A 19,661-nucleotide genomic window follows, 5' to 3' on the forward strand; every position below is an offset into this window, starting at 1 on the left:
ATACGTGGAAATATGGATATAATATGAATTCATCATTCAACGATAATATCTGCAAGAGGTAAATAAATGACAATAAAATAGTAAAAATTAAAAAAAAAAAAAAAGTTCAGCAATTCAGGGAAATAAAAAGTTGACATGTATTTGGGGCTTTTGTTGTTATTATTATTGGCTTTATGTAGTCCCATTCTTGCCTGATATAGGATTTCAGCTGCTCAACAGTTCAGGGTTTGTTGTATTTTTTAGGTCACGTTGCTCCAGATGTTTTCAATGATTGACAGGTCTGGACTGCAGGAGGCCAGTTTATCACCGGACTCTTCTACTACGGAGCCGTGCTGTTAGAATACGTGCAGAATGTGTTTGGACATGTTTTTGTTGAATTAAACAAAGACGTTCCCTGAAGGAGACGTTGTCTGGATGGCAGCATATGTTGCTCCAAAACCTGAATATATCTTTCAGTATTAATGCTTCCTTAAAAATTGTCCAAGCTGCTGCGTGTGAAGATGCAGGATTTCAACTCCTCCTCCTCTTTTCTCATCCTCCTCCCAGTCAGAGTCTCTGTAAACCAGCTGCTGCTGCTTCAACCTCTGGTCATCAGGACTCAGCTGATCTTCTCAGCACACCGTCCTGTTTAGTAACAAGGGTCACATCTGTAGAGAGAAGCAGAGAGAACAGAGGTGATACCTGAGTGTCTGCAGAGACTCCCTCCATCAGCTGTCAGTCAGTGATGCAGCAGAATAAAGAGCAGCAGGACTTCAGTCCAGTTCGGAGACTTCGGTCCCGTTCAGAAACACCACTTGGTTACTAATGTAATGCTGGTTCTGTGATGTGCAGGCTGCAGACTATTTATACTCTTATTGATACGACTCTCCATAGTTTAGTACAAAAGATGAAATAAATACAAAACATAAAGATGAGACTAGATTGAAGTATTTCTGATGACTTTTTTGTCTGAAATGGTTTAAATTTCTTGGGGGATGGATGTTGTTCAGATGTTAAACATCCTGCCTGTTGATTCAATACTGTAATGACACTCTCATTGGTTCTTCTGGGTTTTGAAAGAGAAATAACACCACGTCATGTTCTGTATATAAATGAACCGTCTTGAGTAGCAAACTGCAGCAGCATTATTTTCAACAGAAGGTTTTCTTTGATAGTATTTTTACTGGTCAGTAGTTTTCCTGCAGCCCCCTCATCACTAATGATTGATCCGCCCGCTCTGAGTGATATGAAACTGAAACTGAGAGTTTCTGACCGACAGCTCAGATGACGCTCTGACCATTTCAGGCTGAATTCATGAAGTCAGCGATAACTATCAGCTGGTTAGTGGTTAGTTTAATAGTTAACCCATGTTGGTAGACTTTAGTTGACTGTGTGTAGCTGCAGGCTGATTTCATCCTGCAGCAGCGACACATGAACGTCCAGCTTGTGGGAAACTTTCATCTCTCCGCCTGTATGTGACGGACTTCCTGGATGTCTCGACCGATCGCTGGTGTTTTCAACCTTTACACGCAAACGATGGTGAACATGGACTGCAGTGAAGAGTGACGGCACTTTAGTCCGTTTCTTCTCTGCTCCGCTGCCTGTAGAGCAGGCGGGACTCTGTGTCTGAGTGTCGGCTGCAGCGGACCGACAGCTGTCCCCCTCCGCTCGCTGCCGACACACATCTCGCGGCGTCCTCTCGGACACATTCATAAATACATTCAAATATATCTGGGCGGCTGTAAATTTACATGGACGGGCCGCCCAAGTCTAGTATATTTATGAGAAACACTGACATCACTGAAAGCAGCATGGAGCGACTCCAACCCTCTACTGACCTCAGAGTCTGTAGTCATCAACATGAGACATGAAGGAGCTGCAGCTGCTGATTAAACAGAGAAGATCTACAACAGTAACAGACAGTGAACTTACTTCAGAGTCTCCAGACTACAGTGTGGACTCTCCAGAAAACCACGCAGCTGCTTCACTCCTGAATCTTGCAGCTCGTTGTGTCTCAGGTCCAGATGTTTCAGATGGGAGGGGTTGGACTTCAGAGCTGAGACCAGAGAATCACAGCTGATCTCTGACAAACTGCAGCCCCACAATCTGAATAAAGAATAAAAGATGGAGATAAAATCATGTGATCCATCAGATGTGTTCAGTTTGAATGACTTTGTCTGTCTGTTATTGAGGATCTTCATCATGTCAGCCTTCTACTGACATCATCCAAATGTCAGCACAACATTCATCCACCTCTTCATGTCAACACAGATCAATAACATGCTGCTCACCTCCGTCAGGTCTCATTACACCATCACTACTCTACTGATACTTTAAACAGCTGCAGCTGATGATGTTCTTTCATCTGAGTGTGTTGTGAAGGATCAATATCAGTGATCAGACTTTATCTGTGAAGTCACATTGAAATGAGCAGAAACCAAAGACAAATGTCTCCTTCAGGAAGTAAACGTTGAGTTTCAACAGATCAGAGTTCAGAGGATCTTCTGTTTACAGCTGAGACTCTTTAGAACAAATGACAAACATTCATTTACTTTAACAACCATATGAGGACATTTTCTACACTTTCTGAAACAAACACTCTGAATTTAGGACAAGAACACTGAAAATAGGAAGAAAAGGAAATTTACAGCTTTAAGGATGGAAGTTCTGTTTGTACATGAAGGAGCTGCAGCTGCTGATTAAACAGAGAAGATCTACAACAGTAACAGACAGTGAACTTACTCCAGAGTCTCCAGACTACAGTGTGGACTCTCCAGAAAACCACACAGCTGCTTCACTCCTGAATCCTGCAGCTTGTTGTCACTCAGGTCCAGATGTTTCAGATGGGAGGGGTTGGACTTCAGAGCTGAACCCAGAGAATCACAGCTGATCTTTGACAAACTGCAGAACCTCAATCTGTATAAAGAATAAAAGTTGTGAGTTTAGACTCATTCAGTGTTTCATGGTGTGTTCAGAGCTGAAGAAGGTTCACAATGTACAAGTTTATAAAATGGAAACTCCAAACAGCTGCAGGTTGAAACAGTGAAACAGAAGCAGTGAAGAAGAGCTCTCATTAATATGAATGACAACATGCTGCTGCTTCAATAAAGACGGAGTAACTTCAGCTCTTAAACTCTGCAGCTCCACCAGCGGCTCCATCGGTACAAACTCAGGTTGTCCAACAAACTGATCCCAGATTCCTCTGAAGATCCTCAAGTTTCAGAAGAAAACAAACATGTCTGACTGAATGTGGAAGAAAAGTCCATCAGATGAACCAAACTACATCTACAACATTTGATGTGATGTGATCTGTTTGAATATTTCAGTCCAACATCATCACATGACTCCAGACCAGTGTGAACAAGCACATACTGAACATTTATTTGTTGCAGTCTGATGTTGTGGAAAAGATTTCTAGTTTTATTTCAATGTCAGACTTTAAGGTGAAAATCCAGAGTTTCAGTTTCACAGTCGATCATCCAGTGAAGGATTTTTCTTCTTCTATGAAGGTTTTAAATGTGGACGTTGCTCTGCCACAGTCAGCGGACTAAACCAGAGAAGAAGAAAACAGACTTTCACCTGAAGATCCTCAGTGTGGATCAGTAGAATATCAGCTGATGTCTGCAGTTTAGTTTCACCACAACTTTCACATCATGTTCATCTCAGCACAACTAAAACATGGAGTCTTATGTAACCAGAATAATTTAATCTGGGATCTTAATTATTATGTTTAGGAACGATGTTATTGTCCCCTTAAGTAAGGTCGACAGGTTGTCACGTAGCCGTTTTCCTCTGAACACAGAAAAGTCCGAGGAGAGTCAATGTTTTCCTGAATATATCATCTTTGTTACTCCGTGCACAGAGATGGATAGAAGTGATCATCCATGTCTCAATAGAGGATGTTTGTTTTCCTGTCCTCTGTGCTTCGGTATGGTAGGAGTTGTGAGCAGGAAAAGATGAATCAGATTCCGCTAAAGAAAAGTGAACAACTTTAAATTGAATGTTGAACGACGAGCCATTGAAGAGCTGCAGTTTCACCAACAGATCCTTAGAACTTTGAACATTTGATATCCTGGTGAGTTTATTGAAGTTCAATGCTTTTTTACTGTTGCATGCTAGCTTCGTTAGCAGGAATGCTCGACGATATTTAGAAGTAAGTTGTGTATTTTACAAAAACCAGTCAGGATAAATCTGAAGGGGAAACAAAAAACATTCCTGAAGATGTAATGATTGTAATTGAATGCCTTGAGTTATGTATGTTCACTAATTAGTTGTTATATTGTGTGTGATGTTTACAGCCATGCGGGTTGCAGGCCCAGTTGAGTAAATTGAATTAGTAATGAACTATTGTCCTGCACATGTGCAGAGGCTGTTTTTTTTTTTAATATCTTCTTCGTTGGAACCAGAGGTACCGTCCATCCACCGTCCTGCCTGCCACCACTCACCCCATCTTCATCCATCTTACCGTCTATCTTCACCTGAGAGAATCTTCATCTCAGCTGGACATCACAGTTCACCTGGAGTCCATTTCACTGGACATTGTTTGTGCATGAGGGGGGAGGTGGGGGGACATTTGAGAACTCAACTCTTTCTTTTATTCCAATTTCATTTATTCCTGAGATCTCAGAGGTTTTTGATTTTCATATTTCTTGCTTGGACACTTTTTGATGTGTGGAATTGTCAATTTGTTGTAGTATTGTTATTATATTGTGTTCTAATTAAACCTTTTGTTGTAAGTGTAATTCAGGGTGGATATTTCTTGTCTGTGCAGCAGTCAGACGAGTGATCGATTAACCAGTCTCCTCATTGAACCTGGATTAGATTTGATAATTCCCCTCTTTTCTGTCTATTCTGCACTGTCTCTAAAGCAACAGCTGCACGGGGGTTACATATATATAAATGAACCGTCTTGAGTAGCAAACTGCAGCAGCATTATTTTCAACAGAAGGTTTTCTTTGATAGTATTTTTACTGGTCAGTAGTTTTCCTGCAGCCCCCTCATCACTAATGATTGATCCGCCCGCTCTGAGTGATATGAAACTGAAACTGAGAGTTTCTGACCGACAGCTCAGATGACGCTCTGACCATTTCAGGCTGAATTCATGAAGTCAGCGATAACTATCAGCTGGTTAGTGGTTAGTTTAATAGTTAACCCATGTTGGTAGACTTTAGTTGACTGTGTGTAGCTGCAGGCTGATTTCATCCTGCAGCAGCGACACATGAACGTCCAGCTTGTGGGAAACTTTCATCTCTCCGCCTGTATGTGACGGACTTCCTGGATGTCTCGACCGATCGCTGGTGTTTTCAACCTTTACACGCAAACGATGGTGAACATGGACTGCAGTGAAGAGTGACGGCACTTTAGTCCGTTTCTTCTCTGCTCCGCTGCCTGTAGAGCAGGCGGGACTCTGTGTCTGAGTGTCGGCTGCAGCGGACCGACAGCTGTCCCCCTCCGCTCGCTGCCGACACACATCTCGCGGCGTCCTCTCAGACACATTAATAAATACATTCAAATATATCTGAGCAGCTGTAAATTTACATGGACGGGCCGCCCAAGTCTAGTATATTTATGAGAAACACTGACATCACTGAAAGCAGCATGGAGCGACTCCAACCCTCTACTGACCTCAGAGTCTGTAGTCATCAACATGAGACATGAAGGAGCTGCAGCTGCTGATTAAACAGAGAAGATCTACAACAGTAACAGACAGTGAACTTACTCCAGAGTCTCCAGACTACAGTGTGGACTCTCCAGAAAACCACTCAGCTGCTTCACTGCTGAATCCTGCAGCTTGTTGAAACTCAGGTCCAGATGTTTCAGATGGGAGGGGTTGGACTTCAGAGCTGAACCCAGAGAATAACATCTGATCTTTGACAAACTGCAGTTCTTCAATCTGAATAAAGAATAAAAGATGGAGATAAAATCATGTGATCCATCAGATGTGTTCAGTTTGAATGACTTTGTCCTTCTGTTATTGAGGATCTTCATCATGTCAGTCTTCTACTGACATCATCCAAATGTCAGCACAACAGTCATCCACCTCTTCATGTCAACACAGATCAATAACATGCTGCTCACCTCCGTCAGGTCTCATTACACCATCACTACTCTACTGATACTTTAAACAGCTGCAGCTGATGATGTTCTTTCATCTGAGTGTGTTGTGAAGGATCAATATCAGTGATCAGACTTTATCTGTGAAGTCACATTGAAATGAGCAGAAACCAAAGACAAATGTCTCCTTCAGGAAGTAAACGTTGAGTTTCAACAGATCAGAGTTCAGAGGATCTTCTGTTTACAGCTGAGACTCTTTAGAACAAATGACAAACATTCATTTACTTTAACAACCATCAGAGGACATTTTCTACACTTTCTGCAACAAACACTGAATTTAGGACAAGAACACAGAAAATACAAACAAAAGAAAATTTACAGCTTTAAGGATGGAAGTTGTGTTTGTACATGAAGGAGCTGCAGCTGCTGATTAAACAGAGAAGATCTACAACAGTAACAGACAGTGAACTTACATCAGAGTCTCCAGACTACAGTGTGGACGCGCCAGAAAACCACACAGCTGCTTCACTCCTGAATCCTGCAGCTTGTTGTTACTCAGGTCCAGATGTTTCAGATGGGAGGGGTTGGACTTCAGAGCTGAACCCAGAGAATCACAGCTGATCTTTGACAAACTGCAGCTCCTCAATCTGAATAAAGAATAAAAGCTGTGAGTTTAGACTCATTCAGTGTTTCATGGTGTGTTCAGAGTTGAAGAAGGTTCACAATGTACAAGTTTAGAAAATGGAAACTCCAAACAGCTGCAGGTTGAAACAGTGAAACAGAAGCAGTGAAGAAGAGCTCTCATTAATATGAATGACAACATGCTGCTGCTTCAATAAAGACGGAGTGACTTCAGCTCTTAAACTCTGCAGCTCCACCAGCGGCTCCATCGATACAAACTCATGTTGTCCAACAAACTGATCCCAGATTTCTCTGAAGATCCTCAAGTTTCAGAAGAAAACAAACATGTCCGACTGAATGTGGAAGAAAAGTCCATCAGATGATCCAAACTACATCTACAACATTTGATGTGATGTGATCTGTTTGAATATTTCAGTCCAACATCATCACATGACTCCAGACCAGTGTGAACAAGCACATACTGAACATTTATTTGTTGCAGTCTGATGTTGTGGAAAAGATTTCTAGTTTTATTTCAATGTCAGACTTTAAGGTGAAAATCCAGAGTTTCAGTTTCACAGTCGATCATCCAGTGAAGGATTTTTGTTCTTCTATGAAGGTTTTAAATGTGGACGTTGCTCTGCCACAGTCAGCGGACTAAACCAGAGAAGAAGAAAACAGACTTTCCCCTGAAGATCCTCAGTGTGGATCAGTAGAATATCAGCTGATGTCTGCAGTTTAGTTTCACCACAACTTTCACATCATGTTCATCTCAGCACAACTAAAACATGGAGTCTTATGTAACCAGAATAATTTAATCTGGGATCTTAATTATTATGTTTAGGAACGATGTTATTGTCCCCTTAAGTAAGGTCGACAGGTTGTCACGTAGCCGTTTTCCTCTGTACACAGAAAAGTCGGAGGAGAGTCAATGTTTTCCTGAATATATCATCTTTGTTACTCCGTGCACAGAGATGGATAGAAGTGATCATCCATGTCTCAATAGAGGATGTTTGTTTTCCCGTCGTCTGTGCTTCGGTATGGTAGGAGTTGTGAGCAGGAAAAGATGAATCAGATTCCGCTAAAGAAAAGTGAACAACTTTAAATTGAATGTTGAACGACGAGACATTGAAGAGCTGCAGTTTCACCAACAGATCCTTAGAACTTTGAACATTTGATATCCTGGTGAGTTTATTGAAGTTCAATGCTTTTTTACTGTTGCATGCTAGCTTCGTTAGCAGGAATGCTCGACCATATTTAGAAGTAAGTTGTGTATTTTACAAAAACCAGTCAGGATAAATCTGAAGGGGAAACAAAAAACATTCCTGAAGATGTAATGATTGTAATTGAATGCCTTGAGTTCTGTATGTTCACTAATTAGTTGTTATATTGTGTGTGATGTTTACAGCCATGCGGGTTGCAGGCCCAGTTGAGTAAATTGAATTAGTAATGAACTATTGTCCTGCACATGTGCAGAGACTGTTTTTTTTTTAATATCTTCTTCGTTGGAACCAGAGGTACCGTCCATCCACCGTCCTGCCTGCCACCACTCACCCCATCTTCATCCATCTTACCGTCTACCTTCACATGAGAGAATCTTCATCTCAGCTGGACATCACAGTTCACCTGGAGTCCATTTCACTGGACATTGTTTGGGGTGGTGGGGGGGGTAGGACATTTGAGAGCTCAACTCTTTCTTTTGTAACTGTTTTTCAATTTCATTTATTCCTGAGATCTCAGAGGTTTTTGATTTTCACATTTCCTGCTTGGACACTTTTTGATGTGTGGAATTGTCAATTTGTTGTAGTATTGTTATTATATTGTGTTCTAATTAAACCTTTTGTTGTAAGTGTAATTCAGGGTGGATATTTCTTGTCTGTGCAGCAGTCAGACGAGTGATCGATTAACCAGTCTCCTCATTGAACCTGGATTAGATTTGATAATTCCCCTCTTTTCTGTCTATTCTGCACTGTCTCTAAAGCAACAGCTGCACGGGGGTTACATATATATAAATGAACCGTCTTGAGTAGCAAACTGCAGCAGCATTATTTTCAACAGAAGGTTTTCTTTGATAGTATTTTTACTGGTCAGTAGTTTTCCTGCAGCCCCCTCATCACTAATGATTGATCCGCCCGCTCTGAGTGATATGAAACTGAAACTGAGAGTTTCTGACCGACAGCTCAGATGACGCTCTGACCATTTCAGGCTGAATTCATGAAGTCAGCGATAACTATCAGCTGGTTAGTGGTTAGTTTAATAGTTAACCCATGTTGGTAGACTTTAGTTGACTGTGTGTAGCTGCAGGCTGATTTCATCCTGCAGCAGCGACACATGAACGTCCAGCTTGTGGGAAACTTTCATCTCTCCGCCTGTATGTGACGGACTTCCTGGATGTCTCGACCGATCGCTGGTGTTTTCAACCTTTACACGCAAACGATGGTGAACATGGACTGCAGTGAAGAGTGACGGCACTTTAGTCCGTTTCTTCTCTGCTCCGCTGCCTGTAGAGCAGGCGGGACTCTGTGTCTGAGTGTCGGCTGCAGCGGACCGACAGCTGTCCCCCTCCGCTCGCTGCCGACACACATCTCGCGGCGTCCTCTCGGACACATTAATAAATACATTCAAACATATCTGGGCGGCTGTAAATTTACATGGACGGGCCGCCCAAGTCGAGTATATTTATGAGAAACACTGACATCACTGAAAGCAGCATGGAGCGACTCCAACCCTCTACTGACCTCAGAGTCTGTAGTCATCAACATGAGACATGAAGGAGCTGCAGCTGCTGATTAAACAGAGAAGATCTACAACAGTAACAGACAGTGAACTTACTCCAGAGACTCCAGACTACAGTGTGGACTCTCCAGAAAACCACACAGCTGCTTCACTCCTGAATCCTGCAGCTTGTTGTTACTCAGGTCCAGATGTTTCAGATGGGAGGGGTTGGACTTCAGAGCTGAGACCAGAGAATCACAGCTGATCTTTGACAACCTGCAGCTCCACAATCTGAATAAAGAATAAAAGCTGTGAGTTTAGACTCATTCAGTGTTTCATGGTGTGTTCAGAACTGAAGAAGGTTCACAATGTACAAGTTTAGAAAATGGAAACTCCAAACAGCTGCAGGTTGAAACAGTGAAACAGAAGCAGTGAAGAAGAGCTCTCATTAATATGAATGACAACATGCTGCTGCTTCAATAAAGACGGAGTGACTTCAGCTCTTAAACTCTGCAGCTCCACCAGCGGCTCCATCGATACAAACTCATGTTGTCCAACAAACTGATCCCAGATTCCTCTGAAGATCCTCAAGTTTCAGAAGAAAACAAACATGTCCGACTGAATGTGGAAGAAAAGTCCATCAGATGATCCAAACTACATCTACAACATTTGATGTGATGTGATCTGTTTGAATATTTCAGTCCAACATCATCACATGACTCCAGACCAGTGTGAACAAGCACATACTGAACATTTATTTGTTGCAGTCTGATGTTGTGGAAAAGATTTCTAGTTTTATTTCAATGTCAGACTTTAAGTTGAAAATCCAGAGTTTCAGTTTCACAGTCGATCATCCAGTGAAGGATTTTTCTTCTTCTATGAAGGTTTTAAATGTGGACGTTGCTCTGCCACAGTCAGCGGACTAAACCAGAGAAGAAGAAAACAGACTTTCCCCTGAAGATCCTCAGTGTGGATCAGTAGAATATCAGCTGATGTCTGCAGTTTAGTTTCACCACAACTTTCACATCATGTTCATCTCAGCACAACTAAAACATGGAGTCTTATGTACCCAGAATAATTTAATCTGGGATCTTAATTATTATGTTTAGGAACGATGTTATTGTCCCCTTAAGTAAGGTCGACAGGTTGTCACGTAGCCGTTTTCCTCTGAACACAGAAAAGTCCGAGGAGAGTCAATGTTTTCCTGAATATATCATCTTTGTTACTCCGTGCACAGAGATGGATAGAAGTGATCATCTATGTCTCAATAGAGGATGTTTGTTTTTCCGACTGTGCTTCGGTATGGTAGGAGTTGTGAGCAGGAAAAGATGAATCAGATTCCGCTAAAGAAAAGTGAACAACTTTAAATTGAATGTTGAACGACGAGCCATTGAAGAGCTGCAGTTTCACCAACAGATCCTTAGAACTTTGAACATTTGATATCCTGGTGAGTTTATTGAAGTTCAATGCTTTTTTACTGTTGCATGCTAGCTTCGTTAGCAGGAATGCTCGACCATATTTAGAAGTAAGTTGTGTATTTTACAAAAACCAGTCAGGATAAATCTGAAGGGGAAACAAAAAACATTCCTGAAGATGTAATGATTGTAATTGAATGCCTTGAGTTCTGTATGTTCACTAATTAGTTGTTATATTGTGTGTGATGTTTACAGCCATGCGGGTTGCAGGCCCAGTTGAGTAAATTGAATTAGTAATGAACTATTGTCCTGCACATGTGCAGAGGCTGTTTTTTTTTTTAATATCTTCTTCGTTGGAACCAGAGGTACCGTCCATCCACCGTCCTGCCTGCCACCACTCACCCCATCTTCATCCATCTTACCGTCTACCTTCACCTGAGAGAATCTTCATCTCAGCTGGACATCACAGTTCACCTGGAGTCCATTTCACTGGACATTGTTTGGGGGTGGGGGGAGGGGGGGGGTAGGACATTTGAGAACTCAACTCTTTCTTTTATACCTTTTTTTCAATTTCATTTATTCCTGAGATCTCAGAGGTTTTTGATTTTCATATTTCCTGCTTGGACACTTTTTGATGTGTGGAATTGTCAATTTGTTGTAGTATTGTTATTATATTATGTTCTAATTAAAGCTTTTCTTGTAAGTGTAATTCAGGGTGGATATTTCTTGTCTGTGCAGCAGTCAGACGAGTGATCGATTAACCAGTCTCCTCATTGAACCTGGATTAGATTTGATAATTCCCCTCTTTTCTGTCTATTCTGCACTGTCTCTAAAGCAACAGCTGCACGGGGGTTACATATATATAAATGAACCGTCTTGAGTAGCAAACTGCAGCAGCATTATTTTCAACAGAAGGTTTTCTTTGATAGTATTTTTACTGGTCAGTAGTTTTCCTGCAGCCCCCTCATCACTAATGATTGATCCGCCCGCTCTGAGTGATATGAAACTGAAACTGAGAGTTTCTGACCGACAGCTCAGATGACGCTCTGACCATTTCAGGCTGAATTCATGAAGTCAGCGATAACTATCAGCTGGTTAGTGGTTAGTTTAATAGTTAACCCATGTTGGTAGACTTTAGTTGACTGTGTGTAGCAGGCTGATTTCATCCTGCAGCAGCGACACATGAACGTCCAGCTTGTGGGAAACTTTCATCTCTCCGCCTGTATGTGACGGACTTCCTGGATGTCTCGACCGATCGCTGGTGTTTTCAACCTTTACACGCAAACGATGGTGAACATGGACTGCAGTGAAGAGTGACGGCACTTTAGTCCGTTTCTTCTCTGCTCCGCTGCCTGTAGAGCAGGCGGGACTCTGTGTCTGAGTGTCGGCTGCAGCGGACCGACAGCTGTCCCCCTCCGCTCGCTGCCGACACACATCTCGCGGCGTCCTCTCGGACACATTCATAAATACATTCAAATATATCTGGGCGGCTGTAAATTTACATGGACGGGCCGCCCAAGTCTAGTATATTTATGAGAAACACTGACATCACTGAAAGCAGCATGGAGCGACTCCAACCCTCTACTGACCTCAGAGTCTGTAGTCATCAACATGAGACATGAAGGAGCTGCAGCTGCTGATTAAACAGAGAAGATCTACAACAGTAACAGACAGTGAACTTACTTCAGAGTCTCCAGACTACAGTGTGGACTCTCCAGAAAATCACGCAGCTGCTTCACTCCTGAATCCTGCAGGTTGTTGTAACTCAGGTCCAGATGTTTTAGATGGGAGGGGTTGGACTTCAGAGCTGAGACCAGAGAATCACAGCTGATCTCTGACAAACTGCAGAACCTCCATCTGAATAAAGAATAAAAGATGGAGATAAAATCATGTGATCCATCAGATGTGTTCAGTTTGAATGACTTTGTCCTTCTGTTATTGAGGATCTTCATCATGTCAGCCTTCTACTGACATCATCCAAATGTCAGCACAACATTCATCCACCTCTTCATGTCAACACAGATCAATAACATGCTGCTCACCTCCGTCAGGTCTCATTACACCATCACTACTCAACTGATACTTTAAACAGTTGCAGCTGATGATGTTCTTTCATCTGAGTGTGTCATGAAGGATCAATATCAGTGATCAGACTTTATCTGTGAAGTCACATTGAAATGAGCAGAAACCAAAGACAAATGTTTCCTTCAGGAAGTAAACCCTGAGTTTCAACAGATCAGAGTTCAGAGGATCTTCTGTTTACAGCTGAGACTCTTTAGAACAAATGACAAACATTCTTTACTTTAACAGCCATCAGAGGACATTTTCTACACTTTCTGCAACAAACACTCTGAATTTAGGACAAGAACACTGAAAATAGGACCAAAAGGAAATTTACAGCTTTAAGGATGGAAGTTCTGTTTGTACATGAAGGAGCTGCAGCTGCTGATTAGACAGAGAAGATCTACAACAGTAACAGACCGTGAACTTACTCCAGAGTCTCCAGACTACAGTGTGGACTCTCCAGAAAACCACACAGCTGCTTCACTCCTGAATCCTGCAGTTTGCTGTTACTCAGGTCCAGATGTTTCAGATGGGAGGGGTTGGACTTCAGAGCTGAGACCAGAGAATCACAGCTGATCTCTGACAAACTGCAGCTCTCCAATCTGAATAAAGAATAAAAGATGGAGATAAAATCACGTGATCAATCAGATGGGTTCAGATTTAATAAGTTTGTCCAACACACAACACCGCTGTAGATCTTCTCATTAAACACCGGAGTCTGAAGGAGATTTCATGACATTCAAAAAATGTCTTCAGATTTGTGTTCATGAAAATAGTGAAACATCACTGACTGCTGCCGTCTCTTCAATATATTCAAATCAGAAGTTCTGATTCAGTTCATGAACTGACCTCAGAGTCTCCAGTCTACAGTTTGGACTCTTCAGTCCAGCAGACAGCTGCTTCACTCCTGAATCCTGCAGCTGGTTGTCACTCAGGTCCAGATGTTTCAGATGGGAGGGGTCAGACTTCAGAGCTGAGGTCACGACTTCACAGTGAGTCTCTGAGAGTCCACAGCCAACAAGTCTGTATTGACACAAATGTTACTAAATATGTTATTATGAAAGACGACACTTTATATTTACTTCCTGTGATTGATAAACAGTTTGACACTTCCTGTTTGACATTCACGCTGCGTTCCAGATTGCAAATTATTTCTTTATACTTGTAGTACTTAGTCTCGGTGGCTCAGTCGATGTGACGCATCTTCTGCTGCAGAGGATTGTGGGTCAGAACAGCCAGAGCAGCATGCTGACCTGCAGACTGGAGAATACGACCGAACGTAGTACAACATCCTGGTACTTTTGGAGTACTACATTTAACACACTATGTTTTGGGACATACTGATCTTCTTCTGCCGCCCTAAATAGTGTGGTCGTATGGATACTGGAACGCAGGTGCTGCGTCCCAATTGTCCACTACATGGTGACTATATAGTGAACAAACTCCACTCTGATTGGCCACTCGTCCACTATGTGGTGTCGTAACGCAGCAAAGGTGAGTCTTCACATCGGTGCATCACGTCTGCTACAGCTGCCTCCATGTTTCTCCCTCCACATCCCAGCAGCTGCTCTCCAGCATCTCTCTCTGTCTGTGATTACCTGAGTGGAAGCAGGTGCACCGGGACCGGAGCAGAACCTCACCAGCTGCCTCAGATCTCCATCAACAGGATACGTAACTCAGACCCAGCGCAGTCACACCCACCCTGCCAGATCGTACACGCTGTTCAGTCTCATTCCAGCTTTGCTTTCTTGCATTTTGCTGAGATTCTGATCCAGTTATTCTCTCCATCAGTTCCAAAATGAACAACACAGGAAAGAGAAAGCCAGCGCAGAAGAGCCTTAAAGTGCAACACCACTGAGGGCCACTAGGGGCCGTCTCCAAAGAACCTCAGTCTCCATAGACTCCCACTGAAAAAGCATCAAGTTCTCTCCTGAAATACAAAGTCAGTAAATGTTTTCCACAAGTCATCATGGTGTCATTAGATAAACTCCCTCCTTCTGATCAGTGTTCTGGTCCTTTTGGAAATAATTCATCATTCATTAGATATTAAGACTCAAACACAGATATGATTGGGGGCGGAGCTGTTTGATTGACAGGCCTGGAGTGGTTTCAGGGTTTACTGTTCATGTGGGCGGGGCCTAATGTCCCTGGGCTCCCTGTTAGGTCCACTGATTGCTCCTCCCAGCTCATCAAAATATGGTCTCTTCTGGGTCCACAACATCAAGACAGCGTCAGCTGAAATGTCCGACTGGAGGCTTCAAAACGAGCCCTCACATCCTGATGGGTGACGTCACGGTGGGCTGCACTGTATGCAGTCAATTAATAGTTACCTGGATGTAACTTCAGTTCTATGAGTACGTTTAGTGCGCTACCTCATGTAAAGCTTCAGCAGTTTCAATGATATCATTTGGTGGTTTATGAAAAATTCATATTGTAAATACATTAAAAACCGGATGAACCAGAATCCAACCAGAACTACAACTGACATTAATGTTTACAACAAACCAGTGGAACACTGTTTAAAGAATAATGACAATGTTCTGGTGAGAATATTTGAAGAACCAAACTACTGATCTGATTGATAACGTTAATGATCACATGTGGACTCACCGAGCCGTCCTGCAGTTCCTCACAGCTGGGATCAGTCTCCGTCGTCCCTCCTGTGATGTGTTGTACTTCTTCAGGTCCAACTCATCCAGAACCTCCTCTGACATCTGCAACATGGAGGCCAGACCTGAGCAGTGGATTTCAGAGAGTTTATTCTTTGATCTGTTCTTTGACTTCAGGAAGTCTTGGATCTCCTGATGGACTGAGAGGTCGTTCATCTCCATCAGACAGTGGAAGATGTTGATGCTTCTGTCTGGAGAGATTTCATCACTGTTCATCTCCTTCAGGTTCTTGATGGCTCTCTGGATGATCTCTGGATCGCTCTCTTTCTGACCCAGCAGGCCTCCTAAGAGTCTCTGGTTAGACTCCAGAGTGAGGCCATGAAGGAAGCGAACAAACAGGTCCAGGTGGCCACTTTTACTTTGGAGGGATTTTTCCATGGCTCCTCTCAGGAAGTCATCCAAAGGAGGGAAAAGATCATCACTGTTTCTGAAAGACTTAGAAATCTTCTTCAGAAAAGACTTTTCATTTGAATCCATCTTATCTTCCAGGAAGTCCTGCAGCACCTTTGTGTTCCTGTCAGTGAAACAGTGGAACATGTAGACGGCAGCCAGAAACTCCTGAACGCTCAGATGAACAAAGCAGTAGACTGTTTTCTGGAAGATCACACACTCTCTCTTGAAGATCTCTGTACAAACTCCTGAGTACACCGAGGCCTCTGTGACGTCCAGACCGCACCGCTGCAGGTCTTCTTGGTATAACATGATGTTTCCTTCCTCCAGATGTTCAAACGCCAGCCTCCCCAGCTTCAGAAGAACTTCCCCGTCAGCCTCAGTCAGCTCCTGTGGACTCGTCTCTTGTCCATCGTACTTGTTCTTCTTCCTCTTGGTCTGAACCAGCAGGAAGTGTGAGTACATGTCAGTCAGGGTCTTGGGCAGCTCTCCTCTCTGCTCGGTGGTCAACATGTGGTCCAGAACTGTAGCGCTGATCCAGCAGAAGACGGGGATTCCACACATGATGTGGAGGCTCCTGGAGGTCTTGATGTGGGAGATGATGCTGCTGGACAGCTCTTCATCACTGAACCTCCTCCTGAAGTACTCCTCCTTCTGGGCGTCAGTGAAGCCTCGTACTTCCGTCAGCCTGTCGACACACTCAGGAGGGATCTGATTGGCCGCCGCGGGTCGGGAAGTTATCCAGACGAGAGCCGAGGGAAGCAGATTCCCCTCGATGAGGTTGGTCAGCAGCACGTCGACGGAGGACTCGTGAGTGACATCAACGAGCTTCCTGCTGCTGAAGTCCAGAGAGAGTCTGCTTTCATCCAGGCCGTCAAAGATGAACAGAAGCTTCCAGACAGCGAGCTGCTCTGCTGAGACCTTCTGTAACGTTGGATGGAAAACACGGAGCAGCGTGAGAAGACTGTACCGCTCATCTCGGATCAAGTTCAGCTCCCTGAACGACAGCAGAATCACCACGCTGACGTCCTGGTTCTCCGAGCCCTCGGCCCAGTCCAGAGAGAACTTCTGCACCGAGAAGGTTTTTCCGACACCGGCGACGCCGTTGGTCAGAACCACTCTGATGGGTCTCTGCTGGTCGGGGAAGGCTTTAAAGATGTCGTGGCACTTGATTGGAGCGTCATGGAGGATCATCTTCTTGATCTCCATCTGTCTCACCTCATGTTGGGTATCAACCTCTTCGCTCCGTCCCTCTGTGATGTAGAGCTCTGTGTAGATCCTCTTCAGGAGGGTTCCACTTCCTCTTTCATCACTTCCTTCAGTCACATGTTCACATCTCCTCCTCACACTGATCTTATGTTCATCTAAAACCTGCTGCAGACCAACATCTGGACAAAGACAAGAACAGCTGTCAGACTAAAGAAAGAGAAGCTGCACACAAACCAAAGACAGGAAGAGGAACCTGGTTCAGTTCTGTTGGATTTACAAATATTTACCGTATTTTTCGGACTACAAGGCGCACTGTGAATTAACGTGTCTATGTTCACACATAAACCGCACCGGATTATAAGGCGCATTAAGCAAAACAACACAGTCCGGTAAATCAAACTCCGGGCGCGGGCTGCCTTACATGAATGCACTTTTAGTTTAGACATTACATTGCTGTTACGGGGCCGATCAGGTAGTGACACAGCGTACCGTAATGCTCCGAATATCCATTGAGCGGAGCGGCTTCGTTGCTTACCAAAATCGTACTTACACATTGACAGATTTTTGAGTGCATTGTACCCCATAAAATCGATCAATAAGCACAACAAGTAACCATACATAAGGCGCGCTGGATTATAAGGCGCACTGTCAATTTTTGAGAAAATTTAAGGATTTTAAGTCCGCCTTATAGTCCGAAAAATACGGTAAATGTCTGATGTAACAAATGAGACGGTATAAAACAACAGGTCCAGTTTTCAGAACCGAGTCCCAAGCAGACAGATGGACAGTCTTACTTTGTACAGTGCCGGTCTGATTGGCTGTCTGCGGTCCAGGTCCGGTTCTGGATCTTTGTCCACACTGGGGACAGGAGGAGTCTCCTGATGGAGCCGACTGGTCCCTGTAGGAGGTGATGCACCGTCTGCAGAACCGGTGTCCACAGCTGGTGGAGACGGGATCCTTCAGGACGTCCTGACACAGAACACAGCAGGACAGCTGCTCCTCCTCAGGGACACCCCTCCTCTTCCTCAGTCTGTCAACACATTTCTTCATCACTACAATAATCTGCTGATGGTTGTTCTGGACCTCACAGAACAATCTACTGTATGATGGAGAGAACCGAAGCTCAGAGGTCCACTTACTAAAGCTTTCAGATCTTTATAGGCTGAAACATGTTGGTTGAAGTGTGAAACGTGAAATAGAAGTTTTCAGGTGTTTTACTACAAAATACTTTAAACTAGAATCCTCCTGATTTTAAACTTCACTGATAGTTCTGCTTCATGAATGAAAATATTTCAGCTGAGCATTTTGTCTTCATCCTCAATGAATCATCTTCCATGTGGTCAGTTTACAACAACAACAACAGTCTCTTACTTTGAGTCTGAAGGTTCTGGTTCAGTACTGAACTCTGGAGGTTCTCTTATGGACCGATCACAAACATGTTTTTATGTTTTTTTCTGACTTGTGAAATGAATGAACATCAATGAAAAATGAATAAAAAACAAAACAAAGTCCTGATTGAAACAAATGCTGCTGATGTGTCTGCACTTCTTGTCTTCTTGATTCTTTCCCTTCAGTTCAGGTTGATTTCACACATGGAGGCCCGTCTGTTTCTTCATTACTGTGCAGGGTTCCACTTTGTTGTGTTTGTATGGTTGTTGTTGTTTGTTTCCTGGTTTTTGTTAAAAAAGTAACTCTAACACTGGTTTAGGATTGTTTTTAAGATTGTCTCTAAACTGTTATTAGAACTTTTCAGTTCAGCTGCTCGACACAACCACACAGGACAGCTTCTCTCTTGGAGATCATTTCTATTGATTATTCAGAGTGACTCAGCTTTTCAGAACAGACAGTCTGTGACTGTAATGTAGAAACAAGGACTACATCAGCTGTCAAAATAAGAGCTTTAGATGATGTTTAATTAACATCAATTCAACACATCGACCTATTGTATGCACAGAAACAAAGAGCAGTCTCTTGCAACTTGACATTGTATATGCATGTTTTTAGCATACAATAACATATAATCACTTCTATCGATAATAAGCATTTAATTAGAACATTTTATTGTGAAGGCCACTTTACACTCAAACCCTGCCACTTCCTGTTTTTCTGCTTGTTCCTGTTTCCTCAGGTGCACAGGGTTTGTTTTGGGTGATGACAGCAGAGGAGGCAGAGCCGTGTTGATTGTAAATGAGGAGTTCATTTTGGTAATAAAGCGAGTTTTGTTTGAAATAACTTAATTTATGCCAAACTTTAAGCACAGCTTCTGCTGACGACATCTTTTCCAGAAAATTCTCAGGAATTTAAAAAAATGACAAGATCCCCCAAATATTGCAGTTTGCTTGAATTCGCTACAGGAAATAACCTGGTTCCACTCTGCCCCTCTAAACTGCATGAGTCCCTGTGTGACCGGTCGCTCCAAGGGGCCAGTAAAAACTCTGACCTACAGACCAGTGGAGAAAAAATGTTACGTTGAACCCTGCAGGTGTGAACAGGATCTGTGACACGACAGCAGCTGTTCCAGGAAGTGACGTCAGCTGCAGAACCT

General features: G+C 43.1%; 2 protein-coding genes across 3 annotated transcripts in view; one reads left to right on the plus strand and one right to left on the minus strand.

The window, feature by feature from the left end:
- The window catches only part of LOC138215522 (protein NLRC3-like), a 132,172-nt gene that overhangs the window by 111,804 nt on the left and 707 nt on the right, over nucleotides 1-19,661 (minus strand). The gene's annotated exons all lie outside the window — the stretch shown is intronic.
- Nucleotides 1-19,661, plus strand: part of LOC138215521 (protein NLRC3-like) — a 116,573-nt gene that overhangs the window by 60,792 nt on the left and 36,120 nt on the right. The gene's annotated exons all lie outside the window — the stretch shown is intronic.

This window comes from Embiotoca jacksoni, unplaced genomic scaffold, assembly GCF_022577435.1.
Source record: "Embiotoca jacksoni isolate LCO1_2020_lvr unplaced genomic scaffold, fEmbJac1.0.p SCAF_77, whole genome shotgun sequence".
Classification (NCBI taxonomy): Eukaryota; Metazoa; Chordata; class Actinopteri; family Embiotocidae; genus Embiotoca; species Embiotoca jacksoni.